Below are 24,181 nucleotides of genomic sequence, written 5' to 3' on the forward strand. Positions count from 1 at the left end.
ATTTTTGAAGTTCTGTATAATTGTTTTTAATTCACAGATCTCCCCTAGCCTATAATACCAGCTGTGGGTACTTCTCTCAGTGGAGATCTTCCCAGTGCAGTCGGACCAAATCTTTTGGAAACATTCTATATCTCAAATGCCCTGTGGAGTACACACTTAATCAGGTGATGGCTTGGAATTTTCCAGTATCAGCTAAGAAGGGTGAGTTTGGGATATGTATATATTGGTATCAAAGCAAGAAATCAGTCTTCCTGCCTGCATGGCAATTTTGAGAGTCAGAATCATCTCCCACAGCTTCTGACCTGTCGACTATTAATGTACACTTCAGTTGTTCCCAGAGTTGAGCTATTATGACTAGTGTGACAATGAACACTGGAGGATAGGCACCTGTTTGGGTCCCCAGTTTCCTTTGCATATGTATTTAGAAGTAGAATTGCCTGGCAATGTGATGATAATTCTGTTTGGCTTTTGAGAAATTGCCAAGCTGATTTTCACACTGGATGTACCATTTTCATTCCTATCACTTGAATTTGTCTACATCCTTTAAAATACTTATTTTCCTCTACTTTTTAAGCATTCTTTTTAAAAAGAGATATGTAAAAACATGAATTTATATTTTAAGGGACTAACATGCTCTATTTTGGTATATGTATTGTTTTTGTACTTTTCAAATGGGGTTAAACACATTCATTTCCTCAAACATTTACCTCTTCTTGATGCTAAAATCTTTGACAGTCTTTTCTTCTAGGTTTTTGAAATACAGTGTATTCATGTTATGTATAGTTACCTTACTGTATAGGAACATACCGAAACTTCTAATTCCTAATGAAACTTAGTGACCATTTATTAGCTCCCCCCCATAAGCTTCCTAGCCTTTTATAACAATAATTCTACTCTCAATTTCTTTGAGAGCAACCTTTTCAGACTGCATATATGTGTAGATGATACTGCATTTGCCTTTCTGTGCCTGGTTTATTTCACTTAACATAGTGATCTCCAGTTCCAGTCCTTGTATTAGGAATGGCAGACTGGCATGCTTTGTGACTGAATAATATTTTGTCCTATATATGAACTAAAACTATCCACCCATCAATTTTTGGTTTTTTTTCCCTGTATCTTAACTATTGTGAGTTATGGTACTGCATTGAGTATGTGATTACACATGCTCCTTAGCATGCTGATTTAATTTCCTTTAGGAGTATACCTAATAGTGAAATTCCTAGATCATATGGTAGTTCTATTTATATATTTTTAGGATCCTCTTTACTGTTTTCCATGATGGGTATATTAATTTGGATTCCCATGAACAAAATAAAATATTTTTTCTCCACACTCTTACCAACACCTCTTATTTTTAGTCTTTTTTTTTTTTTGTACTAACTATGCTCATAGGTATAAGGTGGCATCTCATTGTGCTTGTAATCAATTATTGCTAAAGGTAAATGGGGTGGAATATTTTTTTCATGTACCTGTTGTCCATATGAACATTTGTCTTCTTTTGGTAAATGCCTATTCAAGTATATTGTTAATTTTTAAATATAGTATTTGGATAATTTTCTAATGAGTTTTTTTTTGCAGTTCCTGATACACTCTGGATATTGAACCCTTGCCAGATGTATGAATTGAAAGTATTTCTAGGGGGTTGGAGAGATAGCTCAGTGGTTAAGAGCACTGCCTGCTCTTCCAAAGGCCCGGGTTCAATTCCCAGCACCCATATGGCAGCTCACAACTGTCTGTAACTCCAAGATCTGAAACCAATGCACATAAATTAAAATTAAATAAAAATTATTTTAAAAAAAGAAAGTATTTCTACCATTTAGTAGACTTTCTCTGCACTCTGTGGTTCCCTTTACTGTGCAGAAATGTCAGTTTGATATAACCTCATTTTCTTTTTGCTTTTATTTCTTGTGCTTTTATGATCCTGTCCAAAATTTCCTATCTGTTCCAATGTCCTCAAGAATTTTTTTTTTTAGTTTTCTTCTAGTCGTTTCATAGTTTTGGGTCTTACATTTAGTTCTTTAAAAAACTTGGAGTTGCTTTTTTATAACTGGTAAGTAATAGTCGATTTTTGTAATTTTCAAGAGATTTTTCTGCCTGTGGCTATCAAATTCCTCCAGCATTTTTTATTACAAAGACTATCATTTCTCCATTATGTGTTCTTAGCAACTTTGTTGAAAAACAGTTGATTATAAATGCATAGGCCTATTTCTAGACTATGCATACTTTTTATGTCATACTATATTATTTAAAAATAATCACTTTAGCTTTGCAGTTAGTTTTGAAGTCAAGAAATATAGTAATCCATATTTTGTTCTTTTATTCAGCATGCAGTTGGTTTCTTCAGGACTTCTGTGGTTCCATGTGATTTTATTACTACATTTTTCTAGCATTATATAAAACATCTTTAGTATTTTTATAGGGATTGAATCAGATTTGTAAATTACTCTTGCTAGTACATTGTTGAATCTTCCAATCAATGAACACAGGGTGTCTTCTCATATTTTTACATCTTTCTCAATTTATTTTAGCAGTGTTTTATAAATTTCACTATAGAGAGCTTTCACATATTTAGTTAAATTTATTTTTAATATTTAACTTTTGTAGGTGTTGCAAATGGAATTGCTTTCTTGTTTTTTATTTCAGGTAAATTTTGCACATTAATTTTACATTTTTCAACTTCGTAGAATGTACTTTCTCATTCTAGTAGGTGTTTTTGGTGGGTTTTTTTGGGGCGGGTATTCCATATAGAATATCATGTTATCTCCAAATAATAACAGTTTAACCTCTTTTTCAAACAGAATGAGTTCTTGTTTGTTTCTCCTTATTGCTCTTGCTAGGACTTCTAGCAGCAATGAGATCATCTCTCTCTTGTTCTAGGTTTTAGAGAGAAGTCTTTTCAGCTTGTTTCCTTTGACTTTAATGTGAGCTCTCAGCTTATTATAAAGGTCTTATTATGTCATAGTGTTTTCTTTATATTACCAATTGTTCCATACTGTTATGAACGGGTGTTGAATTTTATCAAATGTGTTTTCCACATTGATGTGATCATTTGGTTTGCAGTCCTTCATTTTGTTGGTGTAGTGTATCAGTTTATTAATTTGAATGTGTTGGACCATCTTGCATTTGTGGAATGAGTCTGATTTGGTCTTAGAAAATATGCTGTAGCATTTAGTTTGTTGCTCTTTAGATGAGGAATTTTTCATCTGTATTGCTCAAGCATATATTGGCCTGTAGTTTTGTCCATATGTTATTGTTTGGATAATGCAGTCTTTATTAGCCAGCTGGTAACTACATTGGGTCCTTGGGATCCCAGTATAGCCCTGAGCCCTTTTCAGGGTGAGCTTTTAAGCAAAAATCCATGCCCTCCCTGGGTAACCTACTTTAGTTAACCAGAAGTAGAACCAGAGAAGCCAAAAGGCAAGGTTAGTACTTGTAGAGACTTTCCCCAGCACTGTGGAATGTGATGGATTGGGCCTTTGTTTTAGTTTTGGCAGGTGGTGCTGTCTGTGTGCTGAGTTTTACAGGCTGAGTGACACTTCCATCATGGAGTCACTTGTGCTAAGGTCTAGAGGCCTGCTGAGGTCTGGGGCCCTGTTACATTTCCCACAGATCTTAGTGAATGAGTCAAATCGTGGACTCATCCTGCTCTAAAGAGGTGTGGTTGGTCCTCAGGACAGTTAATTTGACTGAGCTGACACATAATTGGCCACATAGTTTAAAACGCAGGGCCCAGCCACTTCTCCATTCAGATTGAAAATGCAAGGTCCAGTCAGTGCTGACAGAAGAGCAGCTAGCCAGGGGGACCAAGAAAACAGTGGCTGGTACCAATTACTTGATTTATGTCTTTGTCTCTTTCTCTTTTTGAAGTTTTCCCCAACTGTGGAAGGTTTTCTCTAAATACTCCTGCTCAGTAGGCCTAGAAACAACAGATTTCCCTCCAAATTCATGCATAATTCTCCTTTGTATGCCCAGTCTCAGAATAACAGATCTTGGTCTGAGCGACTCAGAAAGTTTTGTGGACCTCAGAGGAGTAGCCTGGTGAAGGTCAGTTACCAGAGTCCTGCCAGCTCTCTCTGGGAGAATGAGCTTTCCCTCTGGTGTCCTCTATCAACCTATGGATTTGAGCTGTCCATTTCTTTACCACGGAGCCTCAGGCAGTACTGGAGCGAGGTGTGTCATCAGAACGTCAGTAGGCCCCTCTGGTCTTAGGGCTGTTTGTAGGACAGCTAGGTCAACCTGGGTAGCGGAGGACCACAATTCATAGGGGAAACCAAATAGCCTTGGGGGAGGTGTCCAAGATCCATATATATGGTGGTGGGCTTTCCTTTTCTCCAGCTGAGGGCCTAGGTCAGATCAATGAGTTCTGCTCTCTGGGCTGAGTTACCTGACTTGGGCCCAAACCTTTTCAGTTAAAGTAGCTCCTGCAGCTCCCACGTACCTGGTTGCATCATCTTTCATCTTGTCACTGTCATGGATGAGCCCCTTTAGGTTGTCATCAGGCAAGAGGGTAGCAGGAATGAAGGTGGTGGGTTTCTCAAGCAAGACTTAAGGGTGGTCCACGAGTGGGGACTGGTAGTGAGTCACAAAGGTGTTCCTCAGAACAGGGCCTCGACCACATCTAGGGGTGCTAATCCAGAGTAAACTTGTTGCTTTGTTGTTTTTTTTTTTTTTCTCCATTAGACTAACAGCAGCCACCACAGCTCTTAGACAGGTGCGCCATCCTGTGGCTGCAGTGTTTAATCATTTGGACAGGTGTGTCACAGGGTATTCTCTTGGCCCCAAAGTTTGGGTTAAAATGTCTTTTGTCTTTTCTTTTATGGGATAAACAGATGAAAGGGCTTTGAGACATCTTGACATGTTAGGGCTGGAGCCAAAGACCGAATTGTTGTCAAAGCCTCAAATGTCTTTTGCTTAGTCTCAGTCCAGATCAGAGGTTCTATGCCCACCCCTTCCCTCGTTGTGCTCCTGTATAGAGGCCTTACTATTTCCACAAACTCTGCTGTCCAGAGGCAGCAATTCTGAGCTGTCAAACCTGTCTCTTAGCCTTTGGAGTTGGGATCTGAAGGATTTCAGCAACCCTACTCTGAAGCAGCTTCCCTTTGCCTCCCCTCAGATGGCAGCCAAGATAGGTAGCCTCTGATGTGCCAAGCTGAGCCTTCTTAGTGGGCCTTCTGTAGTCCTGGCTCTGTAACTCTTCCTGCAGTCCCTCAGGGGCCCTTTTAGAATCTATTGAATTGTAGAAGCTAGGAGCAGGTAATCTACATGTTGGAAAAATCTGGCCCCAGGAAACCTTTGGCAGAAGGGCAGGGGATCAGCAGGTAGTGATTTTAAATCCTTAGGGTAATCTGGTCCAGTTGCCCACTGTAATCTCCCGTGGGTCTCTCCGTTTTAAAACATAGATGCCTTGAGGCACCTCTGCCACTGGGAGGCTGAAGAACGCATCTTTCTGGTCCAAGACAGTGGACACCTGTTTCTCTGGAGGAATCAGCTTCTTGAGAATGTGAGGTCCCAGGTTTCTTCACAGGCAGGGTGACCGGCAAGGAGGCAGCGTCCCTGATTCTCCAAGCCAGGCAATATGGACTGCAATTTCCCTTTTTATTTCCAGGGCCTTTGGGTATTGTTTAATCTGCACAGGGGTAGCTGAGCCGGTTAGTTGAAGAATTGTAGGAACCTGGTGTTGGGCCAGTCTTGGGGGGGTTGGTTTCTGCTCATACACCTGAGAATCATCGTTGTCAATCTGAGAGATAGTCCAACTGTATCTGTTGATTGAGGAGAGGACTTTGAGCTAGGAAATCTTCTTCCCACAGAGGGAAAGACTCCACATTTCTGTAAGTGTAACTTTGTCTCCTCATCAGAAATTGACAGGGGTTTTCTCAGCTTATACAAAAGGTCTGTCCCAATCAGTTCTCTGTTGTTAACTACCCTTTAAGCTACCTCCAGCAACTGGGACATACTTATACCTTTAAATTTTTCTAACTTTTCTGACTTTTTCTTGATACCTGGGGCCAACTAAGTGACAGACAAAGGGAACTCTTTTTTTTTTTTTTTTTTTTTTTTTTTTTTAGCAGCTTTAATCCTTCTAATAAAGACCTAGCGAAATTATTTACTGTCTCCTTGGTCAGTATTGGGCAGAAGGGAAAATCTCCTGGCTGTATTACCCAGCAGTGATTGCCCCTCACCTGGCTCAGTTTTCAGAGAATGGTGCGTTTGGAGTTTTTCAGTTATACAGATCATTGGTTTAAAAGGTGACGTAACTGTGAAAGAGGAAGGAATAGAACTTGTTCTTTATCCTTTCCTGGGACTGCTTAGAGCAGGCAGCGGAGTGGAGGGACTGCACAGTGCAGGGAACTACTTCCCCCTCTTTGTGTGCATTCTACTTAAATGAAAGGTGCAGCCCCTCTCTGACTCCACACAGGTACTGGGACTCAGCCGGGATGAACTGGGACCATATGCAATGAAACAAGTGAGTGCTTGAGGAGTGGGACACATGTTTTTTTGGGGGAAGGGGAGGGTGTGTTCCTTGGGTGACCTGGCAGAACTAAAAGGATTTAGATCCCAAAAAGTCTTAAGCCCTTAAGCCAGGGGTTAGAGTGGAGGTTATCACACTAGAGAAAGCCCCTGCTCAATACAGGGAAACAAAACTGAGAGAAAACACACGGGGACGGACACACACACACACACACACCCTTAGAGACACACAGTAAAGACAACCAGAGTGGCCAACACACATTCATACACACACACACCCTTAGAGACACACAGTAAAGACAACCAGAGTGGCCAACACACATTCACACACACACACACACACACACACACACACACACACACACACACACACACACCCTTAGAGACACACAGTAAAGACAACCAGGGTGGCCACATTCATACACACACACACACACACACACACACACCCTTAGAGACACACAGTAAAGACAACCAGGGTGGCACACCCTGGCACACACATTCATACACCTGAACAGATAGGGGAGGATCCCATGCTGGATACTGGATCAACAGCCACATCAGACCTCTCCTATGAGCCCAAACAGAAGTCCCCTCAACCAGAATTACCTCTGGAAGTGAGGTGACAGGCCAGACACCTTTCCTTTGCGGGTAGAGGTGTCAGATTCCTCTGTAGTGTTAGGTCGTGGTTGATCAAAGGGAGTCCTAGGTCCTGGAGCATCTCAGGTTATAAACATCCTAGGAACCCCTTGATTACCATATTCTTCCTCACTCTGAGGAGTTTTAAGATCCCTGAGACTTGAGGTCTGGTCTCTGGGGTTCTCAGTGGAGCCCCAGAAGTGTTGTAGGATATCCACTAGAGAAGACTGGGTTTAAGCCAGTAGAAAGTTTTTATTAGCCGGCTGGCAAGTACACTAGGTGTTTGGGATCCCAGTGTAGCCCCTATCCTTTCTCAGGATGAGCTTTTAAACACAGAAACCATGCCCTGGGTAGACATAGTTTAGTTTAGAACAGTTAGCCAGAAGTGGAACCGCAGAAGCCAAAAGGCAAGGTTAGTACATGTAGAGACTTCCACTTAACTGTGGACTGTGATGGATTGGGCCTTTGTTTTCATTTTAGCAGGTGATGCTGTCTAGTTGCTGAGAGTCACTTCCACCATGGAGCCAGTTGTGCCAAGGTCTGGGGGCCTATTACAGTAATGCCTTTGCAGTAATTCCTTCCTCTTATACTTTTGAAATAAAAAGTAGAATTGATATGAGTTGTTGAACTAGTTCATGGATTGTAATAATCATCTGATCCTGGGCTTTGCTTTGATGGGAAGCTGTTTGCTAGTAATTCAATCTCTACTAATCTTTTCTTTTCTGTTTCCCATGATTCCTTCATGCAAGGCGTATATGTCTACAAATTGGTCCATTTATTGTGGATTATCAAATTTGTTGGCATATATTTGTTTCTGATACTTTTAATGATACATTTTATTTCTTAGAGAACTCTTCTTCCTTGATATTTTCCACTTTAATCCATATTTATTTGTGCTCTAATAATACTTATTGTTGCTTCCTTGTGCTAATTTGAGCTTTGATTTATTATTTGTCATCTAGCTAAGGTGAGTAGTTAGCTGCCTTTTTGCGTTCTTTCTGGGTTTTTTTCTTTTTTTAGTTTTTTTTTTTTTTTTTTTTTTTTTTTTTGGATTTTTGAGACAGAGTTTCTCTGTGTCACAGCCCTGGCTGTCCTAGACTCACTCTGTTCTTTCTGATATTTAAAAATTGGTTTTGGTTACTACAACCCTCTTTAATACTGCTTTTTCCAGATCTCATAGACATGGTTTCAAGAAGTATTTGAATTTCCTTCTTGAAATCTTCCTTGACCTAGTGGTTGTTCAGGTTGTATTCTGAAATTTCCATATATTTGTATAGTTTCTTTTTTTAATTTTAATTTTATTAATTTATTCAGATTACAACTCAATTGTTATCCCATCACTTGTATATTTGTATAGTTTCTAAAGTTATTTTTATCATTGATTTCCTTTTTTCTTTCTTTCTTTCTTTCTTTTTGGTTTTCGAGACAGGGTTTCTCTGTGTCACCTTGACTGTCTTGGACTTGATTTGTAGACCAGGCTGGTCTCAAACTGACAGCAATCCACCTGCCACTGCCTCCTGAGTACTGGGATTAAAGGCATGTGCCACCACGACTGGCTTTGATTTCTAATTTTACTAAATATGATTAGAAAAGATACTTCTTACAGCCAAGGCTACACAGAAAAACCGTGTCTCGGGGGAGAAAAAAAAGAAAGAAAAGATATTTCTTATGATTTTTAGTTCCTAAAAATTTGTCACGACTTCTTTTTGTATTTTGTGTGTGTGTGTGTGTGTTGTGTGTTGCTGTTGTTGTTGTTTTGTTTGTTTGTTTTTGGACAGGCTTTCATATAGCCTAATCTGGCCTGAAATTTACTATGTAGCTGCAGATGATCTTGACTTCTTGATCCCTTGTCTTCAATTCATTTCCTGAGTGCTTTCAATTACAGCTTGCACCATGCCTGGTTTATGCAGTGCCAAGGGTCAAACAGGCATGCACTCTATCCACTCAGTTGAATTTCCATTCCTGAGGCTTGTTATTGTGTCTTATTTATCAATATATCCTGGATAATATTCTATATGCTGTTGAAAAATTACATATTCAGAAGCTGTGAGGTGCAGATCTCTAGCAATACCTCTTAGCCCAATCTGGTATGCTGTACAGTTTAACTCTGTTTCATTTTCTTTTACCAGAACCTAAGGTTTGTACTGTTTGTTGCTCTACCAAGTTTGCATAAGACAGAGATTGGAGATTTATTGAAGGCCAGTCCTGTGGAAAATACAAGAGAATTCTCTGTTTCAAATCTCCATCTTCAGGAATTTAACCATAGTAACTTCTTTTGTGAAACACAGAAGGAATTACAATGTGGTATTGGGCAACAGAAAGCCCAGAGCTAGGCAAGATCTCCACAGGCAGGCTTTCTTCTTAGAATGTAGATCTTGGGGCTGGAGAGTTGGCTAAGTGGTTAAGAATACTTGGTACTCCTGCAGAACCCACTGGGTTCAGTACCCACATGGCCACTCACAGCCCTATGTCACCATCTTCTGGCCTCCGCCGGCATTGGGTGCACTTACATACATGTAGGCACAACACCCATACACATAGAATTAACAAAATAAAGGGCATCCAAACCTCAGCGCTTAGCCTCTTGGAGTCAGCACCTACATCTCCTTTTTGAACACACTACTTTTCTTCATTTTAATTATTATGAACTGAAGAGAGGATACGTTGTGAACAGGATGAGTCATTGAAGCTTAGGGAAAGGATCAGAGAGGTAAGAGGAAAGTAATAGTTCTTTCTTGGTTTGACTGTCTGTTTTTTAAAGTAAAAAGTTAAAGTTCCGTGTTGTTGTACTGTTTTTTCTCATGTTAGGACCCTAGATATATACTTTATATATTTGTGTACTTAATATTATTTTCTCTTGTGGAATTGACCTTTTTATCATGGTTTAAAGACCTTTCTTGTCCCTTTTGATGTTTTGATTTAAAGTCTTGCTTTTTACAGATTTCGTTTGTGTAGAATATTCTGTTTCACACATTTCCTTTCAGCCCATGTGTATACTTAGAAGTGAAGTGGGTTTGGGGTAAGGAACAGCTAGTTGGGTCTGATATTTTAAATCCATATAGTAACTGTTTTTTAAATGGATAATTTAATCTTCCTATGTTCAAAGTAATGCTGGTAAGTCTTTGGTGCAGCCATTTTGTGACTTGTTTTCCATTTTTATTGTCGTTCCTTTATTCTGTGTCATGGGTTTGCTCTGTAGTTGTGATTTAGTCTAGTGGTATATTTTTGATTCCTTGTTTATTTTTGTTCCGTATGGATTTTTGATTTGTGGTTAGCTTGAGACTTAGAAAATAGTGCTGTCTATTTCAAGAGCTGTTCCTTGAACTGCAATGCCAATGCCTGCTTACTCATCTCATAGTTGATAAGCCATCCTCCCTGAACGGGCTGAGCTACTTCATTTGTTACATGGCATGCAAACAGAAGCAAGTTTCAAGGCTGTACCTTGTAGGCAAATCTCATTAATGTCAAAGAATAGCAACAGAGAGTGAAAGTCATCTGCCCACTGATAATCTCTGGAGAGTTCTTTATGTCATTGATAGTGGCAATGGGGAGACCCCATTTGGCAATTGGGCCCCAGAAGTGCATACTCATGAGACAATCTGCTACTTTCATGCCATTGGCAGTGAAGCCACTATTCAGACAGATGACCTCAATTTTTTGATACATCATTTTATACCTTGTCTATCTCTAGCCATGTATGTGTTACCTTTTAAGAGGAGTGGTTTACTTACCATTGTTACACATTAGAGCATTTTAAGTATATTTTTATAATTTTATAATGGTTTTTTAAATTTCCAGTTTTTAAAATTAAAAACTCACAGGGCTGGAGAGATGGCTCAGAGGTTAAGAGCACTGACTATTCTTCCAAATGTCCTGAGTTCAATTCCCAGCAACCACATGGTGTCTTGCAATCATCTATAATGTGATCTAATGCCCTCTTCTGTCATGCAGGTATACATGCAGGCAGAGCACCGGATATATAATAAATAAATCTTTTTAAAAAATTCACATATGTGCTTAATGTATACTAATCACACACACCCCTACCCTCCTCTGTCTGTCTACTAACCCTGTCTACCCCTCTTTACTTCCTTACAAATCTCTTTCTTACACTTACGTCTACTAGTATTATTTTGCAACCCTCAAATTTAAGCAGCACCATCTGTGTGACCATGGGTGTGGAGCTATCTGCTGGACCTTAGTGAGCTCATCAGTCACCGTACAACTGAAGACAGTAACTCTCCTTCTCCCAAAGTCTATCAATGAACCTCCACTCATCCATGACTGATGGTTCACAGGCCTAGTCTTATGTAGGACCAGTTTAGGTAACCACGGTTATTTATATTCGTGACTGCAATGGTTGCGTTGAGCGTAGAGGATGACATTTCACAGTCCTTTACCTTATCTTCCATTTCTTAGTACTACCTGACACATCTTCCAAAATGCTCTCTGAGCCGTAGAAGGTATGGTATAAATGTCTGTCTTATTTAGGGCTCAATTGTCACATATTCTGCAAAGAGAAGTTTTTGTTATTAAGACTGAGAGGTAGGTATTTTTGGCTCTAGGTATAAACAATCATATTTTGAATACATTTTGAGTCTATATCAATTTAGTTAGATAACAGTGATAAGTTCCTACCTTGCACAATGACTTCCTCAGGTATGGGTTGTTTATTAGTCTTCGCATAGTGGGCATGAGTTTCTTCCTATATAGTTGGCCTCAGATCCAATCGTAAGTAATCATAGTGTTTTATACCTTCCCATGTTTTATTTATTTATTTTTATTTTTTTATTAATTTATTCTTGTTACATCTCAATGGTTATCCCCTCCCTTGTATCCTCCCATTCCTCCCTCTCTCTCATTTTCCCCTTACTCCCCTCCCCTATGACTGTGACTGAGGGGGGATTACCTCCCCCTGTATATGCTCATAGGATATCGAGTCTCTTCTTGGTAGCCTGCTGTCCTTCCTCTGAGTGCCACCAGGTCTCCCCCTCCAGGGGACATGGTCAAATGTGAGGCATCAGAGTACGTGAGAAAGTTATATCCCACTCTCCACTCAACTGTGGAGAATGTTCTGACCATTGGCTAGATCTGGGTAGGGGTGTTAAGTTTACGGCCTGTATTGTCCTCAGCTGGTGCCATAGTTTGAGCGGGACCCCTGGGCCCAAATCTGCCTATCATAATTTTCTTCTTGTAGGTTTCTAGGACCCTCTGGATCCTTCTACTTTGCCATTCTCCCATGCTTCTCTCACCTAGAGTCCCAACAGGATGTCCTCCCCTCTGTCCCACTTTCCTGGTAAGTGAAGAGTTTCATGGGACACGCCTCTTGGGCTAGTATGCAGATATAAGTGAGTATATACCCTTTGAGTCTTTCTGCTTCTGGGTTAACTCACTCATTATGATCATTTCTAGCTCAATCCATTTATCCACAAATTTTGGGAATTCCTTGTTTTTAATAGCTGAGTAGTATTCCATAGTGTAAATGTACCACAGTTTCTTATGTCTTTCTTATTTAGGGCTCAATTGTCACATATTCTGCAAAGAGAAGTTTTTGTTATTAAGACTGAGAGGTAGGTATTTTTGGCTCTAGGTATAAACAATCATATTTTGAATACATTTCGAGTCTATATCAATTTAGTTAGATAACAGTGATAAGTTCCTACCTTGCACATATGACTTCCTCAGGTATGGGTTGTTTATTAGTCTTCGCATAGTGGGCATGAGTTTCTTCCTATATAGTTGGCCTCAGATCCAAACCTAAGTAATCATAGTGTTTTATACCTTCTCGTGTTTTCTTTTTGCTCATAAATTTTTTTCTATCCAGTTTGAGAAGTTTCTGTAGCATTTCTTGTATAGTAGATCTGATAGAAATATAATTTCTCAACTTTTGTTTGCCTGGACATACCTTTAATCTCTCCTTCATTTCAAAGGATAGCTCAGCCCAGTGAGTAGTCCTGGTTGACAGTTGACAATTTTTCTTTCTTTTTTTAAAATTTATTCTTGTTACATCTCAATGGTTATCCCATCCCTTATATCCTCCCATTCCTCCCTCCTTCCCATTTTCCCCTTACTCCCCTCCCCTATGACTGTGACTGAGGGGGATTTCCTCCCCCTTTATATGCAATTTTTCAATACTATAAAAATTTGTTCTCACCGTCTGCTTACATGTATGGATTCTTCTTAAGTGTGTTGCTAGACAAATTGGCACACCTCTGTGTTATTTTGTTTCATCTGCAGCATTGAGAATCTTTTGTTTGTTTTTCACTTGCAGGAGCTTGATTTTAAGATGTAATTGGATGATTAACAGAGTTAACTCTGGAAGGTAGCCTTTGACCATCCTGTATTTGGATATTGTTTCCTTCGATGTAGGTTTGAGAAGTTTCTGATGCTGCTTCTTTGAATGAGTTTTATACCCATTTATCATCCTCAAGACCTACTTGAATCTTATTATTCCAAATAATAGCTTTTTAAAATTTCTTAATGTTCCATCGTTCCGGTGTTATTTTCATTTCTCTTTATTGTTTTTCTTCTCAACATTCTCATTCCAGCTGTGTATTTTCAAATAGCCTGTCTTCGAGCTCACCAATTCTTCCTTCCATTTAAGCTGTCCTGCTATTGGTACCTTCTTTCTGATTTTTAATTTCATTAATTGTATTTTAGAACTGAAAAATTTCTCTTCACCATTCTGAATTGATTCCATCTCTTACGTTTCTCAATGGAGTATTGACATATTTCTGTATGCTTTCTTTCTGTCACTGAGTTTCCTTAAAACAGCTCTTTAGAATTCTCCATCTAAGACTTTGCAGCTGCCAGAAACTATCAAGCAGCCAATATCTGCATGGTTATTCTGTACTATATGGCTAATATCCACTTATGAGTGAGTATATACCATGCGTGCCTTTCTGGGTCTGGGTTACCTCAGTCAGGATGATCATTGTAGTTCCATCCATTTGCCTGCAAATTTCAGGATTTCCTTGTTTCTAATAGCTGAGTAATAGTACATTGTGTAAATGTATCATAGTTTCTTTATCCAATCTTTGGTTGAAGGACATCTAGTTGTTTGCAAATTCTGTCTATTATGAATAAAGCTGCTGTGAACATAGTTGAGCAAATGTCTTGTATGGTGGAGCATCTTTCAGGTATATGCCTAGAAGTGGTATAGCTGGGTCTTAAGATAGTGCTATTCCCAATTTTCTGAGAAAGCTCCAGATTGATTTTCAAAGTGTTTGTACAAGTTTGCATTCCCACCAACAATGAAGGAGTGTTCTCCTTTCTCCACATCCTCACCAGCATGTGAGTTTTTTATCTTAGCCATTCTGGTAGGTATAAGATGGAATCTCAGAGTCGTTTTGATTTGTATTGCTCTGATAACTAAGGACCTTCAGCATTTCTTTCTTTTCTGATTTTTCGAGACAGGGTTTCTCTGTGTAGCTTTAGCTGTCCTGGACTCCCTTTGTCGCCCAGGCTGGCCTCAAACTCACAAAGATCCACCTGCCTCTGCCTTCTGAGTATTGGGATTAAAGGTGTGCACCACCACGCCCGGCCCCTTCAGCATTTCTTTAAGTGTTTCTTAGCCATTCAATATTCATCTGATGAGAATTCTCTGTTTATTTCTGTACTTCATTTTGAGTTATTTGGGGGTTTTTTTGGTGTTTAATTTCTTGCGTTCTTTATGTATTTTGCATATTAGCCCTCTGCCAGATGGTGAAGATCTTTTTCCATTTCACAGATTGTTGTTTTGTCGTATTGACAGTGTCCTTTGCCTCATAGAATCTTTTTAGTTTCAGGAGGTTCCATTTATTAATTGTTGATGAATGTTTCAGTGTTAATGAGTCAAATTCATCTATTTTTTAATCAGTCACTGGATGGGCATCATATATAAGAATTAAGTGTCAAATCTGAGTTACAATCTGTGTTTTCTTTTAAGAGTTTCATAGTTTGCTAACTTATATTTCAGTTGATCCATATTGAGTTAGTTTTTATATGCTGTGTAGAAAGGTATATGACTTCATTCTTTTGTATTTGGAAATCTACTTATTCTGTCACAACATGTTGAACAGTTTATTCTTTCTCCCTCCTATAGACTTGAGACCCTGACCAAACAAACTGACCATGGACATGTATGTTTGTTTATAGATTCTGAATTTTTCCCATTTGTTTCTGTCTATCCTTACTGTCAATATTGAGTTTTTAGTTACCATAGCTTTATAGTAATTTTTATGGTTGGTTGGTTGTTTTTTTGAAACAGAGTCTCATGTGGCCCAGGTGATCCTCAAACTTGCTATATAGCTGAGGCCCCCTTTGAACTTCTAAATGCACTTGCATCGACTTCCTAAATGCTGTAAATACCATAATGCACTTTTTATAATAAGTTTTGAAATTAGTAAAGGAACATGCTCCAATTTTGTTCTGTTGCTTCAAGCATAACTTTATTATTTTGAGTCAATTTTGTGAAAATTTAATGGTCTGGTTTTTAAAAAACTTTTATCTTGCAAGCTGCTTGGTTGCTTTGGGTCCATATATGCAAGATCAAGCCAATGTCCCAGCTGGAAAGGGGAAGTGGGCATGAAGTCCCATCTCCAGCTGAAGAGGTTTTGGGAATTGATAGCTGCTGGGGTAGAAGGGCTTTCTTAGTGTTGTGGTCCCTGATACATGACCAACTTCTAGTGGATGGCCACACACCCAAGAATACATAGGTAGTGGAAATGGGAGTTGACGTATTTTTTGTTCTCAATGAGGACATGAAATTATGTGGGTATGGAATTGGGAGGGGGTAGATCTGGGAGGAGTTAGGAGAGAGGTGGTGAATATGATAAAAAATGTAATGTATGAAATTCTAAAAAATAATATTAAGGAAATATGGCATTTTTGTCAATTTCTTTTAAGGTTATGTATTTTTTTATTGAAATAGATTCTTCTCTCATACAATACATCCCAACCACAGGTTCTGCTCCCTCCACTCCTCCCAGCTACTCACCATCTCCTCTCTCCCAGATCTGCTCCCATTCCATTTCCCTTAAGAAAAAAATCAGGCTTCCAAGAGATAGCAGCCAAAGAGACCAAAACAAAGTACAGTAAGACAAGGCAAAGGCCCTCATATGTGGGCTGCATAAGGCAACTAAATAGGAGGAAAATGGCCTCAAGAGCAAGAAAAAGAGCCAGAGACACACCCACTCCCACAGTTAGGATTCTCACAAAAACATCAAGCTAACAGCCCTAATATATACGCAGAGGACCGTTGTATACCAGTGCAGGTCCCATGCTTGCCTTGCCAATCTGTGAGCCCATATGAGCCCTGCTTATTGACAGGCTTGGCATGTTCTCCTGGTGTCCTCTATCTTCTCTGACTTTATAATCTCTGCCCTCCCCCCTTTCTGTGGTGTTCCCTGAGCTCTGAGGAGTGGGACCTGATGGAGACCTCTAATTTAGACTCTCTTTCCACATAATGTCTGGCTGTGGGTTTCTGCACCCATTTCCTTCTGTTGCTGAAGGAAGTCTTTTTGATGACAATGGGACAAGGCACTGATATATGAGTATAGCAGAAAATCATTAGGAATCATTCCTCCTCCTCCTCCTCCTCCTCCTCCTCCTCCTCCTCCTCCTTTTTTTTTCCCCAGTTGTATTTGGTTCCACCCTATGTCTCTGGCCTATCAAGTCTCCTGATCCTGCCCATCCAGCCATTGTAGGACTTGGCCTCCCTCTCGTAGAGTAGGCCTCAAGTTAAACCTACCATTGGTTGGCCATTCCCACATGTTCTGTGCCACTGTTGTGCCAGCACATCTCGTAGGCAGGACAGATTGCAGGAGAGGGTTTTCTGGCTGGGTTGGTGTCCATGTTTATCTTTCAGTAGCCTGTAGAATACCTTTTTGCACCAAAGAGACTGGAACATAGGGGTGAAGGTTTCATGCAGGCACCTACTTCTCTGTGTTCAATGAACTGTGTGGATGTTCTTGGCAGTGGGGCCCCACTATCAGTTCTTATAGAGTGACCCTCTGCCCTAGCATCAGCCTGAGTTGTTGGGGAATCTCCAGGCAATCCTCTTCGCCAATAACTCAAGTGAATGCAATCCACTCCTGCCACCAGAATCCTTTCCTGACTATAAGAAATGGCCAGTTCAGACTCCGTATTCCCCATTGCTAGGATCAACATCATAGATTCCAGGAAGTTTCCGTTTGTTACACTCGGTTTTCACAGCTTCCCAAATGCCCCCCAGTTTCAGCTATCTCTCCTCATATTCTCACCGTCCACCTTGTTTCCCTTCCAATCCTGCTCCCTCCTGCTCCCATCTTCACCTGCACACAGTCCACCTGCAAAATCACTTCTCTTTCCCTTTCCCAGGGAGATCCATGCATTCCCTCTTTAGCCCTTCTCTTTACCTAAGCTCTCTGGCTCTATGGATTGTATTTCGATCATCATGTGTTTTACAGCTAATATCTACTTATAAGTAAATACATACCATATTTGTCTTTCTGGGTCTGGGTTACCTCAGTCAGGATCTTTTCTAGTTCCATCCATTTACCTGCATATTTTACAATGTCATTTTTAATAGCTGAGTTATACTCCATTCTGCAAATGTACCTTATTTTCTTTATCCATTCTTCGGTTGAGGGGCATCTGAGTTATTTCTAGTTTCTGGCTATTATGAATGAAGCCACAATGAACATAGTGGAGGAAGTGTTCTTGTGATAGGATGGAGTGTCTTTTGGGTTTATGCCCAAGAGTGGTATAACTGGATCTTTAGGTAGATCGGTTCTCAGTTATCTAAGAAACATCCAGATTGATTTCCACAGCAATGGAGGAGTGTTCCCCTTGCTCCACATCCTCTCCACCACGTGCTGGTGCGATTGATCTTAGCCATTCTGACTGGTGTAAGATGGAATCGTAGAGTTGTTTTGATTTGCATTTCCATGTTATCTAAGGATGTTGAACATTTCTTTAAGTGTTTCTTGCCCGCTTGAGATTCCTCTATTGAGAAGTCTGTTTAGATCTGTACCCCCTGTTTTTAATTAAAATAAAAAATTTTAAATCATTCTCTCATTTCTCTTCCCTCCTCTTCTTCCAGTTCCCCCTCTACCGGCCCTCCATGCCCCATTCACTTTCCTCCATTTCCCTTCAGAAAAGAGAGAAGATGGCATAAAAAGTTACAGTAAAACTAGGCTCAAACCTTCATATCAGGGCTGGGCAAGGCAACCTGGTAGGGGTAAAAGGGTCCCAAGGGTAGATAAAAGAGTCAGAGATATGTCTACTTCCACTGTTAGGAGTCCCACAAAACAACAAGTTAACAACCTTAACATATATGCAGAGGACCTAACACAGACCCATGCAGGCTCCATGACTGCTGCTTCAGTCTCTATGCGCCCTGCTTAGTTGATTCTGTGGGCTCTGTTCTCCTGGTGTCCTTCACTCCTCTGGCTCCTACAGTTCTTCCTCCCCCTCTTCTGTGGGTTCTGGAGCTCCAAGGACAGGAGCCTGATGGAGATAGGAGTATACAATGTGTCTTGATATTATCCACTGGCAGCTTCCCCTTTCAACGAATACAAGCTCCTCAACCCACTCCTTTCCCATGTTCATGTCCTTTGTCTTTTTAATGTATTTTCCTGAGTCCAGTTAGTGCTGCTTTGCTGGAATGTTGACTGGTTCTGTTGGCTTGATCTTGTGCAGGCGACCAAAGCTACCATGACCTCATGAGTGTAACAGCCATGTTCTAGCCAGAAGACAGCATCTTACAGTGCTTCCCCCCCCCATCAGCTGAGTCTTAAATTCTTTCTGCTCCAGCTTCTGAGATATCCCCTGAGCCTCAGAAGGCAGTTGATGTAGATGTCACATTTAGAGCTGAACACTTAATAGTCACAATTTTTTGATCAGTTATGACCCTGCATGTCCTGCTGCCCACTGCGGAAAGGAGCTTCTTTGGCCAATGTTAAGAGCAGCTCTAATCTGTGCTTATAAACTGAAATATTTAGAAGGCAACTTGACATTATCATTTAGCAAAATAATTGCAGGTTCCACCCAGGATCACAGTCAAAGCAGGCATAAAATCGCTTCCTGTGGAGTAGGCTTCCAATTGACTCAGAAAGCAATTGGTTATCCCCATAGCCCTCATGCCATTCTTACCTTATGGGCACAGCTTGCCTGATAGATTGGTGTTGTAATATTTAGGGTTCACTGAAGGATATAATCAGCTTTTTGCTTACACCAGAAAGTCACTGGGAGCTTGTGACATTGTTCAACAGGTAAAAACCCTTCCCTTAAAACCCTAAGGACCCGACTTTGGTCCTTGGAACCTATCGTAGAAGGAGAAAATCCATCAACTCCTGAAAAGCTGTCCTCTGACCTCCGTTCATGTGCCATGAATTCCTGCATTCACATACACATATCATACATACATATATCATATATGCATGATGATGATGTTGATAAAATTAAATTTAAAGAAGGAGTCATTAGGATTTTGACACAAATTACATTGAAACTATAGATTGCTTTGGGGATATTACTATCTGTATAATATTAAGTTTCCAGTTGACAAATACAGAACATTTCCCCATTTGAGTTTTTTTTTATAAATGGAGTCACTTTTATGAGACAGAGTCTCACTAAATAGCCTGATCTGGAGCTCTCCATAGCCCAGGCTGATCTAAATTTGTAGTTCTCCTTTCTCAGTGCCCCAAATGATAGAATTTGTTTACTAATTTTTGTAGTTTTCTTGTGGATTCTTTAAGAATTTGTATTATGTAGAACCGTGTCATGTCATCTATAAATGGAAATACTTTTTCTCCTTTCTTCCCCACACCCCACCCTTTTTTTAGAAACAAGGTCTCATGATGTAGCCTAGACTGGCTTGGAACTTTTGATCCTCCTATATTCACCTTCTAAGGGCTGGAATTAGAGGTATGTGCCACTACAAGGTGTTACAGATTGAATCCTGGCCTTCCTGAATGCTAAGCAAGCACTGCACCAGCTGAGCTACATCTCAGATCTTTCTTCCTTCTGTTTCTTTTCGTGTGTATGTGTGTGTGTGTGTGCGCGCGCGCGCATGCGTGCACACGCACGCGCACATAGATTCATGTTCATGATCATGCACTTGAGTGTCCTAAGAGGCCAGAAGAAAGGGCATCAGATCCCTTGGAGCTAGAGTTCAAGGTGGATGTGAGTTCTGGGAACCAAACTCTGCTGAGCTATCTCTCCAGTCCTTCCTTCTTCACTTATTTGGTTTCTTTTTCTTATCTGCTTTCCCTGGCTAGAATTTATAGTACAGTGTTGAAGAACAATGGTGAAAAGAGCATAACTGTCTTGCTTCTGATTTTCCTGTGAATGGTTTTTATGTTTTTTCTTTAACTACTTAATACTGTGTTAGATGTGGGTTTTTTCGTGAATGATGTATCATGTTAATGAAGTTCCTTTCTAGGCCCAAATGTCTAAGTAAGTTTTATTATAAAAGGGTATCTCATATCAAATGCCTTTTTAAAACAACATTAATGGAGATGATCCAGTGAATGGAGGTCTATTACTTTTTTTTTCTTTTTTTTTTTTTTTTGGTTTTTTGAGACAGGGTCTCTTTGTGTTAGCCTTGGTTGTCCTGGACTCGCTTTGTAGACCAGGCTGGCCTCGAACTCCCAGCAATCCGCCTGCCTCTGCCTCCCGAGTGCTGGGATTAAAGGTGTGCACCACCACGCCTGGCAGAGGTTTATTACTTTTGTACTTCAAAGTCTGTCCTAGTTCATCCCCTGCTGCTAGAAGAGAATGGCACAGATTAAGTATATTTTAAACAATGGAAATTTATATGCCTCGTGCTTCTAAAGGTTAGAAAATCCACATGGAGGAAAAATGGATTTGACCATGACTTTCTTGCTTTGTAATAACATAGAGGACAGACAAGTTGCCCTGAACCTAGGCTAGCCTCAGACTCCTCTTCAAGCCTCCTAACTACTAAGATTATAATCGTGTATGCTACCACACACACATTTAAATGTAAAGTATTTTTAATTATGTATATGTGGGGGGTTGCATGTGAGTTCAAGCTCCCAAGGAAGCCAGAAGATGGGTGCAGGTATCATCCTAGATTCATCTATTGTCACTGTAGACATTTAGATTTCAGTCTCTGAAATTAAGTTAATTGAGACTTATTTTAGAAGAATATTTGGGGTTGACGATTTCTCTCTCTTTTTGCTGTTATTTGATATAGTGCTATATATATATATGTTTGATTTTTTAGAACCTATTTCTATTAATAGGCACATATACATTTATATGCAAGTATAGATAATTTTGTGTGTGTGTGTATATAGTATTCTGTTTCTTTACTGATCTCCTTTATAGATATTTATTCACTATTGTGTGTGGTATTTGCTGAGAACACCCTGTTGGAATTGGTTCTCTTCTTCAACCATGTGGGGTCCTCATTAGTTGTCACCCTAACCTACTGAGCCATTTCACTGGCTCTCCTTCTCTTCCACTTTAACTCCATTCTGTCTGTAGTTTCTTCCTTTGCTCTTCAGAAAATTGCCATACTTTTTTTCAAATAGAAGGACAAAATGTGTCTTCCCACCCTGGTACACTTTTTGAGCTTCTCCATAACTCTATAACTTCACAGCAATAACGTTATCTTTGTTATTTATTTCTTATCGTTTAGTCTTTCCACTGTTTTTAATCTAGTTTCTGTTCTACTTGAAATTCATGATACAACTTTTTCAATGCCACAGGAAATTCTGCAATCTTCATAGTGTGATAACTAGGACTTCAGTACCAGCAGCCTTTGTTGTTGCGCAGGGCTTTATATCACTGAGATAACATAGTTGAAGAAACGTCATGTTCTCCAAAGCATCTTAGATGAGAACTTCCTAAAGACTAACGAGCATGTGACCGAATAGAAAGTTCATGTTCCTGGATAAAGGCTCTTTATTCTTAATTTTTCTTTTTAGTTTTTTTTCTCAAGACAGGGTTTCTCTGTGTGTAGCCTTGGCCATCCTAGACTTGCTTTCTAGACCAGGTTGGCCTTGAACGTACAGATATCCAGCTGCCTCTGCCTCCCAAGTGCTGGGATTAAAGACGTGCATGACCACGCCCAACTTATTCTTCATTTTTCTAAACATATATTTCTTCTGAATCAAAACTAATCTAGCACAAGAAACAGTATGAGTATGTATGTCATCCATTGGTGTGTGAATCCCAGGGAGATAAAGAAGCAAGACAGAAAGGCTCTAGGATTGTGCCCTTTTCATTTGAGACTCCTGGTAAAAATAATGGTAATTCTCTGATAGGTCAAAAATGATGATTTTCACTATATATATATATATATATATATATATATATATATATATATATATATATATATCATTAGCTGCGTGTGGTGATGCATGTCTGTAATCCCAGCACCCAGGGAGGCAGAGACAGGTAGATCTCTATGAGTTCGAGGCCAGCCTGGTCTACAAAGTGAGTCCAGGACAGCCAAGGCTGCACAGAGAAACCCTGCATCAGAAAAAAAATCATTTACACATATATATGTTAAGGATAAATAATTCACTTTTGCAAAAGCACCTTTACAACTATTTCTCTTTCTTCCCTGTATATCCATTGACACGGATTTAGAATTGAATCACAGTTTTATTCAACACAAACCAGCTCTATTGTGTAAAAAAACTATTTTTCTCCTAGGAATCGTTGTGGTCATCCCATCAGATACAATAGACCTTCATCCAAATGTTCCTTCAGGTGTCAAGGCAGATTCTATTAGGCCCATTCCAAGAGAGTTTTCTCTAATGTAACAAGATTTTTCTGGACGAAGCAGGGAAGCTTTCAAACCAGTCAAAAGTGGCTTGAAAGAGTCTTTTGTTGAGGCTGGCGTGGTGGTGCATGCCTTTAATCCCAGCACTTGGGAGGCAGAGGCAGGCGGATCGCTGTGAGTTCGAGGCCAGCCTGGTCTACAAAGCGAGTCCAGGACAACCAAGGCTACATAGAGAAACCCTGTCTCGAAAAACCAAAAAAAAAAAAAAAAAAAAAAAAAGAGTGTTTGGTTGGTTGGTTGGTTTTTTGTTTTTGATTTTGCATTTGGTTTGAACTTTTTATAGATGCCTACGGAAAGAGCACCTTGATTTTCTTCTCAGTGTGACCATATGTGAAAGGGACAGCTATGACTATATCCATGTGTGAGACAGAGTGCACGAGAGTGATTAAGATCAAAGTACATTGTGTGCATGTAAGACATAGTAAAAAAAAAATAAAACAAAATATTATTTTAAAAGAGGGAGTGAACCTTAAAGTCTCTCAGTAGGTAAATATCAAAAGATGGAGTCATAATATTGCAGACTATTTGCCCCATTTGCCACAGTTCATTGTGATTGAGGCAGCATGCTAGGTTCTGTGGATTGCTGTATTCTAGCATCTTTTTGTTTTTTGGTTTGTTTGTTTGTTTGTTTGTTTGTTTTGGTTTTTCGAGACAGGGTTTCTCTGTGTAACTGCTCTAGCTGTCCTGGAACTCGCTCTGTAGACCAGGCTGGCCTTGAACTCACAGAGATCCATCTGCCTCTATATTCTAGCATCTTGATCTACAAAGCTGAATGTAGCAGAATAGCCAAGATTTCCAAGGATTCTGTAAATCAGTAGTACTGAACAATTGCAGTCTTTGTTCCATTACAAAACTAATGTGGCTTGATAACTAAATAAGAGAAAATATACTAATATATATTTCGATATATATTCGTATAGGAGATATGGGTTAGTAGTCAGATTTTTTTTTTTTACTTTTTTATTACATTTTTACTTATTTATTTTGAGTGCATGTTTGTATGCTTATGGGTGTGCTCCTGACCGTATATATTTAGAGATTAGAGAATAATTTGTGGGAGTTATTCTCTCCTTTCATCATATGGGTCCCAGAGCTTGGACTCAGGTCATCAGACCTGTTGACAGGTGCCCTTATACACACTGAGCCATCTGGCTGCTCCTACTTTTTTTTCTTTTGAGATAGGGTTTCACTATGCAGCCCTGCCTGGGCTTGCTTTGTAGACATGGCCCAACTCAAATTTGTAGTGATCTTCCTGCCTTGGCCTCTCAAGTGATGGAACCTCAGCATGTT

At 39.7% G+C, this 24,181-nt stretch overlaps 1 protein-coding gene and 1 pseudogene across 4 annotated transcripts in view; one reads left to right on the forward strand and one right to left on the reverse strand.

Annotated features, from left to right (window-relative positions):
• Positions 1-24,181, forward strand: part of Gprasp1 (G protein-coupled receptor associated sorting protein 1) — a 55,337-nt gene that overhangs the window by 3,833 nt on the left and 27,323 nt on the right. The window contains exon 3 of one of the 4 annotated variants that reach the window (XM_051141352.1): positions 38-201. The gene's annotated coding sequence lies outside the window, so the exon portion shown is untranslated. Of the gene's footprint in view, positions 1-37; positions 202-11,614; positions 11,653-12,322; positions 12,404-12,623; positions 12,678-24,181 lie in introns of those variants that run through there. The other 3 variants (XM_051141356.1, XM_051141355.1, XM_051141354.1) reach the window with 3 other exon arrangements.
• Positions 10,408-10,692, reverse strand: LOC127185364 (mitochondrial pyruvate carrier 1-like; annotated as a pseudogene).

Source organism: Acomys russatus, chromosome X (genome assembly GCF_903995435.1).
Source record: "Acomys russatus chromosome X, mAcoRus1.1, whole genome shotgun sequence".
NCBI classification, from domain to species: domain Eukaryota; kingdom Metazoa; phylum Chordata; class Mammalia; order Rodentia; family Muridae; genus Acomys; species Acomys russatus.